Consider the following 19,082-nt stretch of genomic DNA (forward strand, 5'->3'; position numbering starts at 1 on the left):
CATCCAAGCCTAAAATGGCTAGAAAAAGGCCTTTTCGATATGGGAGAGGTCAGCAAAGTGAGGACTGGACATGCAGACATGGCATCACAGTAATGGGGCACCTTACAGGGCACTGCTGTAAACTTCACAAAAAGGGTACCACATAAACATCTCACCACAACTCCCTTATAGGTCATGGTAATATCCCCAAAACCTACTATATTCAACTGTCTACCTCCCCAATAGCCCTTATGGCTGCAGGTGGCAACTATATGGCAGTACAGTAGGGTTTGGGGTGGTGGTAGATGCACATGTTCCACCATGAATGCAGTACTTAGAGTGGATTATGGGCCTGGGTCCTCCTCTCTATGGTTCAGTAGCCCACCCCAGACTACCTAAGCGACCTCTGTGCAGCTCTACTAGGCTTTTCTATGCCATGTGCTGATGTTCTGGAAGCAGATATGTACTTTATTTATTCCAAATTGTATAGTAGTAGTGGGGTCAGTTATCACTGGGGGAGTGCGTAGGGTCTGTACTCTGTCTCTGCAGTGGTTATCTGATCACTTTGGATAGTTTCTGGGCTCTTATACCTGTTTTTAGATCACCTAACTCATAACGTATAAGTTCTGTCTAGGCAAACCCATTAAACTTTTGATTATTAATAATAATAATAATAATAATAACAGTTTATATATCGCAATACCATTAAGTTCTATGCGGTTTACAATAGATTAAGCGAGGTAAAAATTGATTGAATTTAAGAGGGAAGAAGAGGAGAGTTAATAGGACCGGAAATGCGTTGTTGAGCAGAAAGAGATTAACAGGACAGAGGAAACACTATGGAGGAGAAAGAAGATGAGTGGGTCCGTTGTCTAGATACTTTAGGAACAGTTGAGTTTTTAGATGTTTTCTCACTTCATCATAAGTAGTGGGCGAAAGCAGTTGATCTAGGTCTTTACCCCACAATGCTGCTTGATGTGAAAGAAGGTGTTCATGGTGTTGTTTCAGTTTACAACCTCTAACTGGGGGGGAAACGAGTAGGAATGAGAGCTTCTCTTGTGTCTGTTGGCAGAGAAGGAGAAAAGGTCAGTTATGTATTTAGGGGCAAGTCCGTTTAGCGCTTTAAAGAAGAAGCAGGTGAATTTAAACTTTATGCGTGCTTCCATCGGTAGCCAATGTAACTGCCGGTAGTAGGGTGATACATGATCGAATTTCTTTAGTCCGAAGATTAGTCTGACCGCTGCATTTTGCATTAGTTGTAAACGTCGCATGTTTGGGCCGCCGCGGGAGCGGACTGCTGGGCAGGATGGACCTGTGGTCTGACCCGGCGGAGGCACTGCTTATGTTCTTATGTTCTTATGTTATTGAAGGCTAATGCCTTTAAGAGAGATGCATTACTTCAAGATAGAGCACAGAGATGTCCACATGAACTGGTCTGTACTCTAAGGTGTACAGAAAACATATTCTAGATAAATATTCTTGCTTCAAGAACAAATGTCCAGTGACTGCTTTCTCAAGGGGCAAACATTTAAAAGAGAAATTGGTGCTATCGCTCCTACCACCTATGAAAACAGAAAAAATTTTAATGCCCGTGGGTCATAGCAACTGTGGGAAGTATAGTGTGTGTCAGCATGCTATGATTATAGACCAGTTTACTCATCCTAGGATGGGATGCGACCTCAACTTAAGGCACAATTCAGACTGCAAATCAACCTATATAATATATTTGATACAGTGTCCATTGCCAGAAAATCTATATTGGCAAAATCAAGCGCATGATACGAACAAGAATAATTGAACACCACAGCTGTATTAACCGAGGTATGACATCTGCATCTCTGGTAGAACATTGGATTACAATGGGCCACACCATAGGTTATTTAAAATGTATTGAAAAGAGGAGACTGAGTGGGGTCATGATCGAAACATTCAAGATATTGAAGGGAATTGACTTAGTAGAGAAAAAAGAGATTGTTCACCCTCTTCAAGGTGGAGAGAATGAGAGGGTTAAAAGGGGAGAGACTCTGTACAAATATAAGGAAGTTCTTCTTCACCCAGAGAGTGGTAGAAATCTGGAATGCTTTTCCAGAAGCTGTGATGGGGAAAGCACCCTTCAGGGATTCAAGAAAAGGTTAGATAAGTTTCTGCTGGACAAGAACATACTCAGGTAAGGCTAGAATCAAGTAGGGCCTTTGACCTAATGGCCACCGTGTGAGTGGAATGCTGGGCATGATGGACCACTGGTCTGACTCAGCAGTGGCAAGTCTTATGTTCTTATGTTCTAAGAAGAACATAAAATGATCTTTGATTTTCAAAGTCTCACTCCGCATGGACTAAATTCAGAGTTAGACCTTACAGTCTTTCTTTAAAGCCTTTCTCTTTTTCTCAATTCACTCTGATAACTGCATAGGTATTCCTTTTTTCTAAAGGATTTATGCAGACAGATAGGTCTCCCACTCTCCTTCTTTCCTTCCCTTTTCCCTTTCTTCCCTTCCTGCCTTTTTCCCTTTCCCCTCCCTTTTTCTTCCCCTCCTCTCTGTCATGTACATTCTATGACACTAAAAAATTCCAAAGAGACAATTTAATATGGCAATTCACTTTTATTCACACATTGTTTCTATATATGACATAAAATAAAAAATAAACAAAAAAGATAGTTTGTAGAAACCCAAAACAAGCTGAAAGTTCAACAATAAAGGTTAGAATGTTGAGTCTAACCCTAAAATGTCATGATATAAAGAGAGGAAAAAGAATCTCAGAAACCAACTCAGAACTTAATAGTTCGAGGAAAATATCTGAGACATTAATGGTTCCAGATTCGATCATGGATTCTTAAAAAACCTCTTATGTGAAGAATATTAGTTGTGTTGATAAACATTTATAAACAAAGCCCTGCCAGCTCAACATCTCTTTTTCTAGATCTTTGATTTATAAAATGACAATTGTACAGAATATTATTTCTTTTTATACTTTAATAAAATGAGTTCAGTATAACACTATTTGAGCCTTGTGTGGATAGGATCAGATGGTTTATGGGGTGGGGTTGGGACCGAGCTCATAAGGACAGGACGGTGATGGGGACCAAGCTTGCGGGGATGGAATGGTGACAGGGACAAATTTTTCCCCCGTCTCATTCTCTATCTGACAGCACAGTGTATTCCAACAAATATTCCTTTGATTGTTATAAATTTTAGACAATTTCACTGGCATCCATAAAGCTTTGTGCATAAAGAAATGAGAGATTGCATTAGGCTTGCTGACTGTAAAGTGGATGGAATTGACATCCAAATCATTTCCCAGTGAGCTTCACTTGTTTGAAACCCCAACTAGAATTCCCAAGTACTTTGCAGACCAAGAGGATGCTTACAAGTGGCCAATTTTAATCATTAAGAACATAAGAACTGCCATCTACGGATCAGACCCATGGTCCATCGAGTCCGGCGATTCGCACACGCGGAGGCCCAGTCAGGTATACACCTGATGTAGTTTTAGTCACCCATATCCCTCTATGCCTCTCATAAGGAGATGTGCATCTAATTTGCCTTTGAATCCCAGCACAGTGGATTCCTTAATAACCTCCTTTGGGAGAGCATTCCAGGCGTCTACCACTCGCTGCGTAAAACAGAACTTCCTGACATTTGTCCTGGACTTGTCCCCCCTTAGCTTCAAACCATGTCCTCTTGTCCGTGTCGCATTGGACAATGTAAATAATTTATTTTCCTGCTCTATTTTATCGATGCCTTTCAGCATTTTGAACATCTCGATCATGTCCCCTCGCAGCCTCCTCTTCTCAAGGGAGAACAGTCCCAGTTTCTTGAGTCGTTCCTCATATTCCAAGTTCTCCATACCTCTTATTAACTTCGTTGCTCGTCTCTGCACCCTCTCCAACAGTTTTATATCCTTCTTTAGGTTGGGAGACCAATGTTGGACACAGTATTCCAAGTGTGGTCTGACCATTGCTCTATAAAGCGGCATTATGACTTTCTCCGATCTACTCGTGATTCCTTTCTTTGATACCATTTAGATGCTGCTCCTCTACAACTATTTAAAGAGCACAAGGAAATACAGTTTGGCATCTCTCCTGCTGCAAGGGAGAAGGGGTGGCATGCAGCTGGTAGTTCATGACCATTGGAGAGTGTGGGCATCTCTCCTGCTATAGGGGGTGTCACCACCATTCCAGGGGGGTGTTCACTGCCACTGAAGGGTAGGGGTGTTATAATGCAGCAGGAGAGAACGGGCATTACTCCCACTGCTTCACAACACTTTCTAGCCGTCTCTGATACTGACCGGCATCCGTGGACCAGCTGTTTATTTTTGTCACCAAGGCTAATGCTGCTTTTAGAAAATGGCTCACCATTTTTAAAGTATCTACTAGAGGGCTCATTTCAATGTTGAAGAGCCTATTTGCGTGTCTTTGTCAGAGAATGATAGAAAGCTCACTATTGACAGAGAAATTCAATTTTGATAATCCACCACTAAAATGCATAGTCTAAACCATCGGTAAACAGTTTAGTAATGGTGTTAAAGTTTTGAGAATCTGGGCCTCAGCGCCTAACAATGGTAGGAGGTACCTTCTCACTTCTTCTGCACCCCACATTCCTTCCTTTTGCCCCTGTCATCGTGTGCCTACTTTTTCCACAAACCTCTTTAACTCTTTCCCAGCACAAGCAGTACCTCCAACCTCATGCCTACACTGGTCTTGGCTCTCTCTCTGATAAACTAACATAGCAATGTACTTATTAACCATGTTGCCAGATGTTCTACGCAGTTTACAAAATATTAAAAAGAGTATACATAATCTATGGAATAGAATGAATGAAGTAGTCAGGTATTTTGAAAATAGGTAAGTTTTCAACTGTTTTCTAAAATGTATATTGGAAACAGCTGTGAGCAACAATGGGTGAAATTCTTTTTCATGAGAAGCTGCCTGAAATGCCAAAGAATATTCATGGAATCTCTTGCTTTTATTGCCCTATACAGAGGGCAAATTAAACAAAGCTTTACGTTTTCTGCTGAATTTATGTGTAGCTATGGAAAAACTGTTGACTAGATAGGTAGGGGCATTACCCCAAACCATCTTACAATGAATCAGCTAGTGCTGCTTCAGTTGCACTGCATTTTCAGTGACATTAACCAGTCAAGTAGTGCTGAAAATCCAGGAGTAGCCAGCTCATCAGGAATTAGCTAGGCAAGAATCTCATGAGGTGTAATTTCTTATCTATAATCCCCTCTAAATGGTCTTCATTTTGTAAAGTATGTGCGCTAAATGTGACTGCACCTGCTATTTTGGGTGGTTGATTGAAAAAGGGAAATGCCCTGCCTTCTTGTAAAAATGTCATGTACATTCTCTGCTTATCTCATCCTTTCAAAGCACCCCTCTGGGAAAACCTTCTCACTGTCTTCCAAAAGGAGGAAGAAAAATGTACTTTTCACTGGGCAGAGGACATTTTCAAACAGGACTATCAAGGCATGTTCATCTGTTTTAAAATTGATAAAGTACAAAAATATTAAACTAAAAATAAATTAAATAAAATAATTATGAAATATTAGCAGTGTATGGAAGCTCATTGCTTGGCTAGTAAGAATTCACTTGATATAATTTATCTTGAGTTTATGTGTTCAATGGAGAATAAAAATATTCATAGATTCTGCATGAGGACACTCAAATCTCTAATGTAATTATAAACACAGTAAAATCATATAAAATGGAACCAGGAAAATGCAAATTCCTAATAAGACAATGTCCACCAAAGATCCTTCAAACAGGTGCAAGTTAAATATGCAGTTCAAAGTCAACAGCTACTCAGGGAGCAACTCACAAACACTTCAGAAATGGGAGGTAATACACAATGCTACTTACGCTACGCGTGTATAAGATATTATGTTGCTAAAGGATTTAGTTAACACAACACTGTACAGTTGAACAATTCCTCCAATTATAATGTCCCCATCCATGTAGTAGCCATCTTCTGCAAAGTCCATATCCAACTTTGGACAATAGCTCTCAATTGGCTTCCAAAGATCAGTGTAAAATATGAATAAAATCAAAAAGAGATGAACTCCCATAATTCAAGATGAGAAACTACTGATCTTCCTGCTCTGTCACTTTGGAAAATTTCTAGTGAAAGATTCTGCACGTTATGTGAACCCACTTTTTTGAATCTATGTATTAAGTACTAAGCAAGAAGTTTCAAACTGACACTGAGAAGACCCTTTGATGGACAAAGATCACATTACAGATGGACCAGAGAAGTTGCCTCCTGATGCAGATGTGAACTCTGATCTCAGTGGGTATTCTGCAGTTGTGTGGGCACCATGTGATCTTTATAAGACTCTGCTCCTGAAAGGTTCAGCCTCAAGAGATATCAACCACTCACCTGTGTATTTAATATTAAAAATAGATTGTTTTTATAAACTTGTTTTTCTGAACATGACCTTGCAAAAAAATGTTAATTTGAAATGAGTGATTTGAGAGGAGTATGATAATAGAATCAAGCTTAATGATGCTCTCCTCAGTGCCTATGTTTTTAAAATAAAATCAGTGCCTTAGTGCTATTCTTTTTTTCATAAATATTTGTATTATACTGTATTGTATTCTACTGAATTCTAATGTATTTTATGTCTTCGCTATGTCTCAGTTCTCTTGCTGTGAAACACCTGGAACTTCTGGTTGGGCGGTATATAAGAAAATAAATTATTATTATTATTATTGAAGAAAAACATAAAGGGCTCCTGTTACTAAGTCGCGTTAGGGCTTTAACGCGTGGAATAGCGCACGCTACATTGCCCTGCGTGCTAGACCTTAATGCCAGCATTGAGCTGGCATTAGTTCTAGAAGCATAGCAAGCGGTAATTTCCTGCGTGTGCTAAAAACGCTAGCGCACCTTAGCAAAGGAGCCCAAATTGTCACTCTGACTTAAAAACAGTAGTCCAGAATATTGTCCATTTTTATACATTAATAAACAGATTTAGATATAAATTCATATTTGTATTCATATTTGAGATTTAAATATGAAATCATAATCACAGGGACAGAGATGGAGTCTGTATTGTGGAAAGTATTTTTTGATTGAATCTGTGGTTCTACATCACCACCACTACTAATAATAATAATCATTTCTAAAGCGCTACCAAACATAGACAGCACTGTAGACAAAATGTAGAAGAGACAGTCCCTGCTCTAAAGAGTTATAACCTAGTCAAGACAGACAAACTGGACAAGAAGGTGCATCAATACACATTGCTCAGGTGGGGGAATTACCGTGGGAATGATACGACAGATATTGATGCACCAAACGTCAGTCTGTGTATAACTCTGAATGATAGATTTTGTAAATGTGGTAGCAATACAGAAGTTACGTTTCTTTACATCAATAAAGAAATCAAAAGGAGAAGTAGCAAATGTAATAGGTGACCAAGATTTATTGTACTAATGTTTAGCACAGGAGTATCCAACCTCAGTCCCTCAATCTATTTATTTATTCAATTTTCTATACCACTCTTCCAAGAGAGCTCAGAATGCTTTACATGAATTTACTCAGGTACTCTAGCATTTTTCTTTGTCTGTCCCTGTAGGCTCACAATCTATCTAATGTACCTGAGGCAACGGGGGTAGGCGGGTCAGTTGACCTATCCAGGGTCACATGGAGCAGTGTGGGTTTGAATCTACAACTTCATGGTGTTGAGGCCACAACAGATAATGTAGAGGTAATGTGGTCAACTCTGAAATTAACCATACACAAAGCAACCAACCGCTATATAAAATCAGTAAGTAAACGGCAAAGAAACAATAAACCACAGTGGTTCTCTGCGGAGATCTCAGACCTCATAAAAAAGAAGAAAAGAGCATTCATCTCCTGCAAACAATCAGGAAAGCGGGAATCTAAGGAAGACTATCTGGCCAAGTCGAAAGCAGTCAAAACAGCAGTCAGAGAGGCCAAACTCCGAATGGAAGAGAATCTAGCGAAGAACATCAAGAAGGGCGATAAATCCTTCTTCAGGTATATTAGCGACAGAAAAAGAAACACAGAAGGGATAGTACGCCTTAGGAAACCAGACTGGAATTATGTAGAATCGGATTCCGATAAAGCCGAACTACTAAATGAATACTTCTGCTCAGTCTTTACCTGCGAGGCGCCGGGGTCCTGTCCACAGCTGCAGACAAGGGAAAGCTCGGAAGACCCATTTCAAAATTTCAAGTTTACGCCCAGCAGTGTCTACTATGAACTATCAAGACTCAAGGTGAACAAAGCTATGGGACCAGAGAAACTACACCCCAGGATGCTCAGGGAGTTGAGTGACGTCCTGGCGGAACCATTATCCACGCTCTTCAATCTTTCCCTAAGTACAGGAAGAGTCCCATTGGACTGGAAAACGGCTAACGTCATTCCACTCCACAAAAAGGGATGCAGGACTGAGGCTGCAAATTACAGACCAGTGAGTCCACATAAACTTATGGAAACACTAATCAAACACCAATTGGATGCAATCTTGAATGAGGAGAATCTAAGAGATCCCCATCAACATGGATTTACAAAGGGAAGGTCCTGCCAATCCAATCTGATGAGTTTCTTTGACTGGTTAACAAGAACGCTCGATATGGGGGAGTCCCTGGACGTCGTGTACTTGGACTTCAGCAAAGCGTTTGATAGCGTCCCACACTGCAAGATGAGTTTGATGGGATTAGGTGAAACATTAACTGCATGGGTTAAGGACTGGCTCAGAGGTAGACTTCAGAGGTTGGTGGTAAACGGTACCTTCTCTGAAACAACAGAGGTGATCAGTGGAGTGCCACAGGGCTTGGTCTTGGGCCCGATCCTATTTAACATCTTCGTTGGCTGAGGGGCTTCAAGGTAAAATTACATTATTCACCGATGATGCCAAACTATGCAACATAGTAGGCAAAAGCACAGTACCCGACAGTATGACGCAGGACCTACTCTTACTGGAGCATTGGTCAAAGACTTGGCAACTAAGTTTCAATGCCAAAAAAGGTAAGGTCATGCACCTTGGCAGCAGAAATCCATGCAGAACTTATACCCTAAATGGTGAGACCTAGCAAGGACTGTAGCAGAACAAGAGTTGGGAGTGATCATTAGTGAAGACATGAAGACTGCCAATCAAGTGGAGAAAGCTTCATCCAAGGCAAGATAAATCATGGGTTGTATCCGTAGAAGTTTCATCAGCCGTAAGCCCGAGGTCATAATGCGTTGTACATATCCATGGTGAGACCTCATCTGGAATACTGTGTACAATTCTGGAGGCCACATTACCAAAAAGATGTGCTGAGAGTTGAGTCAGTTCAGAGAATGGCCACCAGGATGGTCTCAGGACTCAAGGATCTTCCGTATGAGGAACGGCTGGGTAAGTTTCAGCTATACTCACTCGAGGAATGCAGAGAGAGGGGAGACATGATTGAGATGTTCAAATATGTCACAGGCCGTATCAAGGTGGAAGAAGACATATTTGTTCTTATAGGACCAATGGCAACAAGAGACATCTGTTGAAAATCAGGGGTGGGAAATTTCATGGCGACACCAGAAAATATTTCTTCACTGAAAGGGTGGTTGATTGCTGGAATAATCTTCCACTACAGGTAATTGAGGCTATCAGCGTGCCAGATTTTAAGAAAAAATGGGATAGGTATGTGGGATCTCTTCATGGAGGAAGTTAGGGGGGTGGGTCATTAGAGTGGGCAGACTAAGATGGGCCGTGGCCCTTTTCTGCCATCATTTTCTATGTTTCTCTAACCACTGTGCCACATATTCAGACATAGAATGGTCAGAAGAGGCATGGCAAATATTGTCTGCAAAGATGGCAAAACAAAGTTGGTAAAGCATCGTAAAAATGTAATATGACAAAACAAGATATGGCGAGACAGAGCAAATGCCCTATTCCTATCTTCCAAAGATCATAGGTTCAAATCCCAGCACATATTTTAATTGTGGTATTCTAACTTGCAGGTGCACCTTGAAGATCTCACATTGAGGTCAGTATTGTGCAGCTGCACACCTCCATTTGCAATGAAGTAGAAGCTATGCTAAGGTTTGTATCTGTTTTTTCAGTTTTTAAGCTTTTGCAAATGAAATTTTGTATGCAATCTATATATTTTTTCCATGTGTTTTCCTTGCTTTCATAAATGAGCTGATTGGAGCACTGTTTAGTCAGAAAAAAGGGTAGCTTTTTAACAAGAAACCTAAAGCTGTGTTTTTTCATTTCTCTGCTTCAGTTAATGAATGTTTTCCTCTAATTAGCAAAGAACATTGCTGTTTGTCACAAAACTAGAAGGTTTTGCATGCAACATATCTGTTTTGATGTGCCCTGTTTATGTGATGCCTTATTAAATGTATTTTGAGTTTAATAAAGCAAAATAAAAACCCAGAGAGCTATTTAGCAGATTGCATTAAGGATGTCCAAACTGTGCCTAAGTTCCATCCATAGAAGTCCAAACTATGCTGAAATGTAGACTTCCTTTACAATGCCTATAGAACCTAGTTTTACAATTGCTATGCAACTTCCTAGCTCTTTGTGGAGTACACTGGTTAAACCTACATCCTTCTACCCTTTTGTTGCTGGTTAAAATTCCAGTTACTCTGATGGAAGAGAAATAAATAAAAGCATTAAACAGATCCAACTCCCAGTATCACAATTATAAGGAAAAACACAATAAATTTTCTATTCTAATAACATCATAATAAGGGAGCTGTAAGCTGATAACAGTGGCTGAGCCAATCTGAGAGTTTACAGTGGGCTGGGGTGGGGTGGGGGTTGTAATGTTAGAGTTTGCATTAGGAGCTTGAGGGTGGCAAGGGATTGGTTGTTGGGATACTAGGGGAAAAAGATTGGGTGTTAGGAAAGGGAGGATTTGATTTGTAAGGGTGCTGTGGGGTTTGATTGAAGGGTGATTTTGGCAGGTGAGAGTGTGGGAAGAGGTGGGTAGGTAGGGTTCACTTTGTTCCATTCCCGCTCACCCAGTTTTTTGGGTGGTTTGGTTTTGGAGGGTTGGAGGATGGGTTGGTCACAGCTTTTGTGGAAATGTGTATATGGAGGTAAATTGTGGGCATTGTGACTTAAGAATTTATGTATTGTATGTGCTTATTCTGCTCATGTGCAGAACCACCATGGGTGGCTAGCATGACTCTGCAACACTGCGAGTCTTGCTGAGGGAAGTGGGGTTTGCTGGAATGTGATGAATTTGGTGAACTGGGCTAATTTGACACCGATTAGCATCAAGGGGTTTGAATTTGTGTGTTGAGCTACTTCGACACCGAATAGCTCAAAGGTTTATGGTTTTTAAGCTACACTGAATTATTTATGTAAGAAAATGTTATATATTGTGAGAAATCTAGCTCTTCTCCTAGCTTTGGCACAGGTTTAACTAGGAAGAGCAGTAAGCCCCTATGCAGGAGAGCTGAACAGGTTGGCTCTGCCAAGTATGAAAGCGCTGATTTCCCTTGCACTGACATTGATGAGCCAGACAGTGACTGCCAGGGAGAGTCCAGGTCAGCGTCAGATTATTCTAGAAAGCCTGCTGTTAGCTCACATAAGACCTCAGGAACTAGGAAACTACATTTCCCAGAAAGCCATAGAACTAGCAGGAAGCTGTCATATAAGCAGATACAGCTACAAAGGGAGCTTTCTCCCTTCCCCCTCTTCAGAGCAGGGTGGGCGGCTTGGAGCCTGTTAAAATGAGGCAGCTGAAACCCAGAGAGGGGGAGGAGCAGAGAAGCTGTGAATGTGATCCTGAGAGGCAGCATGACTTCTCTCCCCGGCTGAATGCTGATGAGCTGGGAGAAGAGTGTGAGATGATGGATCTTTCAGAAGAGTCTGATCCCACCATTGAGGAGCAGTTGTAAAGCTGCAAACCTATGGATATTGGTATACCCAGTGTGCTTAGTGAGAGGATAGAAGTCATGGACACAAGCTGAAAGGTGGGAAGTGGTTTTGATACTTTTTCTTACATGTTTTTTTGTGTGAAGTCTTGGGACTGAGTTTATTTTTGTGTACAGCAGAATTGTCTAACTTTCAGTGCTAACCTCTGGAGCATTTTGTTACATTGTTCATTGTCTTAAACTGCTTGAACATTAAACTACGGAGACTTTTCCTTACACTCCTCTCCATACAGCTGGAGACTAATTAGCTACTGAGAAGCTACTGCAGAGAACGTTAGCCATGGAAGAGCTCCGTGTATATAAGTTCCTTAGCTGCTCCATGTATATAAGTCCCTAGCTTTAGCAGTTTATTTTTGAGCTTATGAAAAGTTTATTTTCCAAGCAACAAGAACTGTGTGTATTTTTTCCTTAATGCTCTTTCCCAGGAAAGAGAGCATTGATGAACTTACCTTTACCCATTAAGGCTGGTGAAGAGGACTGAGTTGTAAAGACTGAAGTCCAGCCATAATTTTGGTTTTGTTTCTTTTTCTTTTGACTTTGAAAATAAGATTGGCCCAACATTGCATGTTTTGGTTTTTGCACCAATGTATTGGAAAATATTACAGCCTACTAAGAACATCAGAGCAACATGACTCAGGATCAGGAATAAAAAGGCTATCTTTTTTTTTTACTTTACTATGTGTGTGTGATTTCCTTGCCTGTTTTCACTGTGGTTATTTTACCTGCTGTGTTCACCCTAGGCCGATGCCTAGGGCACCTGAATGGTTCTCTAGTTAGAGGGAATGCACTAGGAAAAGTATTGGTCGCTGTGGCACAGGCTCGCTGTGCATTTCAGGAGCCCAGGGGTTGCAACAATATGTATGAATTTATTGATGGTTAAGTTAATAAAGCTGCGGCCCATACTTTTCCACTACTTAGGGCTCCTTTTTCGAAGGTGCGTTAGGGCCTAAATGCACGGAATAGCGTGTGCTAAAATGGCATGTGTGCTAGCCGCTACTGCCTCCTCTTCAGCAGGCAGTAGTTTTTTGGTTAGCATGTGCTTAAAATGTTAGCGTACCTTTGTAAAAGGAGCCCTAAGAATTATTGCATCTTTTATTGAGTTAATGAATATAGGAGGAGTTGTGCGAATGCCAGTGTTATAAAATATTATAACATTAAGGGCATTGTTTGGACATCTAACTCTCACCTAAAACCCAATTCTCTAAAGCATATCTCTAAAATTAGAGGTCTAAACAGAGCTGAACATCAATGGGTGCAATTCTTGGATATCCTAACATTAGGTGTGCTTTGCAGAATCAGGGCCATTATGTACAACAATATTAAAATTGGGTAAACGTTTTAATAAATATACTTCAAAAATTAGTTAAATGATCATATTAAATATTGAAGCTATAATTATCACCAACTTTTTAATAATCAATTATTAAACATTTTACAAATAGAAAACTTATTCGTTCTTTGATAAATTTTCAATGATTTTCACCAACACAGACCCCATCCAGTGAACAATGATACAAATTCTGTTTTTATTTTTTTTTTTTTTTTTATTATTTTCAAAATCACATTAAGTGTATATATATATTCAATCACATTTAACAATAAATATATCACTTACAGTCTATCATTTGTACATTACATAAATTCTTTTCCCTCCCCCTTCCCACCCCTCCCTACCATATATTCCATAATCATGTAAATACATATTAATAAAATATCCCCCACCCTACCCAATTGAACTGATATATTTAAGGGAAACAGTTTCAACTAATCCGTACAATATTTTGTTAATGGTTTCCACACATCCTGAAATTTCTTGAAATATCCCCTTTGTAATGCAATAAATCTTTCCATTTTATAGATATGGCATAAAGAGTTCCACCAAAAGTTATAATTTAATCTCCTCCAATCCTTCCAATTATATGTAATTTGCTGAATGGCAACACCAGTCATTATAAGTAATAATTCTTGAGTAATGTTGAGTGAATAAAATGTCCACTAAAAATGATCTCTATATCACTCAATTGTCCGAAGCTAAAACTTAAAAATGTCTTTATAGTTGTTTCTGAGACAGAATGTAGAAAACAAACTCATGTGATGGTCTTGACAGCCTTCATTTGCAGCCTTGCTCACTCAACAGTGTTTCACTACAAATGTATTCAGGAGACAAGACTTTTATGCAGTAGTCTGAGAGGCTACTTTCCTGAATGAGAACCAGCAGAAAAGAGAAATCTTTCCAAGACCACCCGGCTGAACCTGAATCAAGACAAATCTGAAATGCACAATTTTAGACAACATAGCGCCCAATCATTTGCTGACAAAGAAGAATAGAAAAGTAAAAAAGTGGTATGATGAAGAGTTGTTCGATTTCAAATGCTCAGATAGAAAGCTAGAAAGAATATGCTATAAGACTAAATGGACAGAAGACTGTGTTCTATAGAGAAAGGAAGTGCATAGTTATAAGCAAAAGATAAAAGAGAAATGAAGACAAATTTTCTCTCCAGAACTCCTTTTAATTCAAATGCCTATTTTAAGCTGCTGTCCCAATAGTTCATCAAAGTATAGCAGTAAAGAGACTACAATTCTCTACACTCATTCCCTTTTCAGTATAACAAATGAGGGGGTGTCAAAAGTTCTCAGAGCACTTGAAACTTCCACAATTTTTATTGATAAGGTTCAATCAATGATCTTGAAAGGTCACTCAGACACAATAATCAGAGACTTGAAGAAAGCAACAGGGTTTATTCAGCATATGAGGACCCCTGAGCTCCAAGCTGGCTTCAGAAGTCCCAAAACCAGGAAGTTATAGAGATATTTATATACTTTTCTGGCTATACTACTGATTTCTAGAAAAAAACTTCTCACGTGTTACTTTCCTTAACAATCATTGGTCCTAAGCTCATACTAGCAGGTCACTTATCTAAGCCCTGCAGTCTTTCTGTTACATGTCCAGGAGGGCGGAATACAATATTATATATGCTGAGATAACCATAAGAAGCTAAAATGCCCTGCTACAACACCTAGTGCAGGCAGGCTAGAACATGAGATAAGTTAGGTCTGCAACTAAACATAATTCAGCATTTTATTAAAGAGAAAACTTAAAGCTCAGGAAAACCAGTTCCAGACTCCTTCAATCTGAAAAAGGTCAACAGACTTCATTATAATTTGCAGAATTATAAAAAAGAATGCATTGATATAGTTTCAAATCATTGATTGAACATTTTCAATGAAAACTGTGGAAGTTTCAAGTGGGCTGAGAACTTTCAACACCAATTCATAGTTGTTTCTTGCAGTTTTAATCCTACAAAATGTCATTTCTAAACATAAAATCCATGTTACAAGTATGTACCATTGTACCAACCACCCACATGCCATAAATTTATGCCTCTCTCACCTACCAGCCACTTGCTGGGCTGATTATTTAAAAGCAGCCAACTGAATGGATGTGTTTGTACTCTGTAATTCTAATAACAAATCTGTAATTCTGACAAATAATTGTAAATCTGCCTGTCTATGCAGACCCTAATCTAACTCGATGTAAACCGCCTTGAACTCGCATGGGTATGGCGGTATATAAGAATAAACTATTATTATTATTATTATATATGAATTTATTTCAAGTATTTCAGTGTCTGTATTATATCTACCTTCCCCCTCCTTTCCTCTATGGTATGCTTGTTCAGGTGAAAGTCCCATACCATTTGTTTTGTCTTTCTTTGAACTGCCTCCAGAACTGAACACAGTACTCCAAGTGGAGCCTGTTCAGCAACTTGTACAAGAATGTTAACATTTCCTTTCTTCTGCTGGTTATGCCTCTCTCTACAGGATGCAACCTAGCACCTTCTTGTCACAGTGGCTCATCATCTTGATATCAAGAGACTCTATCAAATGAAGGTTCATCTCCTGGTCAGTGGATATCAATCTCAAGCTCCCTGGCACACTCAAGTCCATTGGAACATTTTGGAAGATTTATGGGTCCAGTGGAAGTGCACACATAGATAAGAGGTCAAAGATAGGAATGCCATTTGTGTGGTCCAATCAAGTCATTTAAATTTGCAAGCACTGGCCCTGAATATGATTCATACCACATAACTACTCACTACTCTTTGGAAGCCCTGGCTTGAACAAGGCAATGCTGAATATTGACCTCTAATGGGCTCATAATCTCCCTAAAAAAACATTTAAAAAGTGGTCAAAATCGGTACTTGGATGATCAAAATGACAGATCGTCCAAGTACCAATAATTAAAGCGGGCTTTAGATGTATCTTAAACCAGCTTAGGCCTTTACCCTGCCTTTGAATGCCTAGAAAGAATAGAGGCATTTTTAGAGGAGGGGAAAGAGCAGGCGACACGGACAAGAGGACATGGTTTGAAGCTAAGGGGGGACAAGTCCAGGACAAATGCCAGGAAGTTTTGCTTTACACAGCGAGTGGTAGACGCCTGGAATGCTCTCCCAAAGGAGGTTATTAAGGAATCCACTGTGCTAGGATTCAAAGGCAAATTAGATGCACATCTCCTTACGAGAGGCAAAGAGGGATATGGGTGACTAAAACTACATCAGGTGTATACCTGACTGGGCCTCCGCGTGTGCGGATCGCCGGACTCGATGGACCATGGGTCTGATCCGGAGATGGCAGTTCTTATGTTCTTATGTTCTTAACCTAGACTTAGTCGTACTGCAAGAATAACCAAAAGTCTAGAGAGATGGCCCAATTGGAACTTATGGGGGTAATAATAAAAAAAAGTCTAAAAAGTGTCCTAAATGGCTACTTGGACAATCAAAAAGCCTGATTGTCCAAGTACCGATAACCAAAGCTGGTTTTTAGACGTATCTAAAAACAGCTTAGGCCTTTCCCCTGCCTCTAGATGCACAGAGAGAAAAGAGGTGTGTTTAGAGGAGGGGAAAGGGTGGGCAGTGTACGGGAGGTGGGCCAACCTACACCTAGGTGTACAACAGGTATAACCAAAACATTTACAGGTTAGTCGGCACTTAGACCTTTTTGACTTAGACGTAGTCAAACCAGGTCTAAGTGCCGAAAAAGGGCCCATTGAGCTGATGGCCGCTGGCGCCATCAGTTCAGCGGCCCGGCAACCTACCCACCGCAAGTATCGTGCAGGAGAGATGCCTCATTTCCCCTATCTCGATGCCATCACTCCTCTACCCAAACTGCCGCGACCTGCGGCAGGAGAGATGCCCTATCTCTTCTGCCGCGGGTCACTGCAGTTCCGGTAGAGGAGTGATGGCATCACGGTAGGGGAGATGAGGCATCTCTCCTGCCGCGATCCACCACCCCCCCTCGCAAAGACCTCCCTTCCTCCGACATCAGCGCTGGCATTAGGAAGACTTCCGGTCGGCTGTGTGCTCTGGCAGGGCAGGTAGGGAAAGGCAGTGGCGTACAAAGGGGGGCAGGGAGGGTGGTCCACCCCAGATGCAGCCTTAAGGGGGGTGCACAGCCGGCCAGGTCCCCTTACCTTTGTGGTACTTCCCCCGACCGATCGACAACAGGCCCGGTCTAACAAACCTCCGTGCCCTGTAGCCGCAAATCTAAATTATCTTCTTACAGCAGCTTCAATACTCCAGCTGCTGTAAGAAGGTAATTTAGATTTGTGGCTACAGGGCAGGGATGCTTGTCGGACCGAGCCTGTTTTGTTGTCGGGCGGGCGGGGAAGCGCCTCAAAGGTAAGGGGCAGGGAGAGAGAAAGGGAGGAAAGGTGGAATGGAGAGGAAAAGATGCTTAAGGGAAATGGGTAAAACTGAAGGGGAGAAGGAATCTGAAAGGACATGGGGAAGACAAAGGAGTGGAAAAGGATGCTGAAAGCACATGGGGAAGACGGGGGAGAAGGACACTGAAAGGACATGGGGAAGACATAGGGGGAGAAGGTCGCTGAAAGGACATGGGGAAGATGGGGGAGAAGGACGCTGAAAGGAAATGGGGAAGACAGAGGGGGAGAAGGTCGCTGAAAGGACATGGGGAAGACGGATGCTGAAAGGACATGGGGAAGAGAGAGTGGGGAGAAGACCTGGAAGGGAAGAAGACAGAGATGCCAGACTATGGGGGGAGTGGAGGGAATAAGATGGGTGCCAGACCAATTTGGAAGGGGGAGAAAGGGAGAGGCACAGTAACAGAGCAAATGGAAGAAGCAAAGAGAAGAGAGATAGTGGATGGAAGGAATTGAATGAGAACATGAGGAAAACAAAAACCAGGCAACAAAGGTGAGAAAAAAATTCTATTTCTTTTTTTTTTTTTGCTTCAGGATAAAGTAGTATATTAGTTGTGTTGTGAAAAATTTATAAGCATTAGAGGCTCTGGTAGAAACCTGTTTACAAAGTATGTATTCTTCTCAATTAATACTTCCAAATTAATAAAGTCTTTTTGCTTATTTGTAAATGGGTTTCTACCAGAGCCTTTAATTCAGTAGCATAATTAAATGAAATGATTATTTCTGAAGTTCATATGGATGGGCGGGGAAGGATGGGGACGGAGGGAATTCCTCACGGGGATGGGTGGAGATGGAGGGATTCCTCGCGGAGACGGGTGGGGATTGGTGGGATTCCTCATGGGGACAGAAGGGATTCCTCGCGGGGACGGATGGGTATGGAGGGAATTCCTCACGGGGACGGGTGCGGATGGAGGGATTCCTCGCGGAGACGGGTGGGGTTGGGTGGGATTCCTTATGGGGACGGGTGGGATTTTGATGGGGACATGGGGAACGGGTGGGATTTCTGTCCCCGAACAACTCTCTAGTTTCCAGATGTTAGGTAAAGTTAGGGAGTCAGTACCCTCCGTTCCTCTACTCGATGTCTAATCTAATCTAATCTTCCATTTGTGAGTTGCACAAACCTATACAAGCTCAAGGGGCGAGATCAAAGAGGAAGTGGGAAATTAGAGGGGGACATGGAAAAGCAAGAGGGAGGGGCTTAGAAGTAGAGGGTGCAATATAGAAGCTGAAACAGTTAAATGTCAAAGAGGTGGGTCTTTATATTTTTCCTGAATGTGGTGTAGTTTGTCTCTTTCCAGATTGCTTCTGGGAGGTCATTCCAGGTTTTTACACCTAGATAAGTTAGCATAGAGTGGAAAATTTGCTTGTAGTGGAGGTATTTTGTGGATGGCAGGTTTAGTTGAATTCTGTTAAGGATTCTTCTTGATGTCGACTAAACAATAGAGAATAGTTGGATGAGAGGGGCTGCTGAGTTTCCTTACAGAAGCTGGTGT

The sequence above is a fragment of the Geotrypetes seraphini genome, chromosome 12 (assembly GCF_902459505.1).
Source record: "Geotrypetes seraphini chromosome 12, aGeoSer1.1, whole genome shotgun sequence".
In the NCBI taxonomy this organism is placed as follows: domain Eukaryota; kingdom Metazoa; phylum Chordata; class Amphibia; order Gymnophiona; family Dermophiidae; genus Geotrypetes; species Geotrypetes seraphini.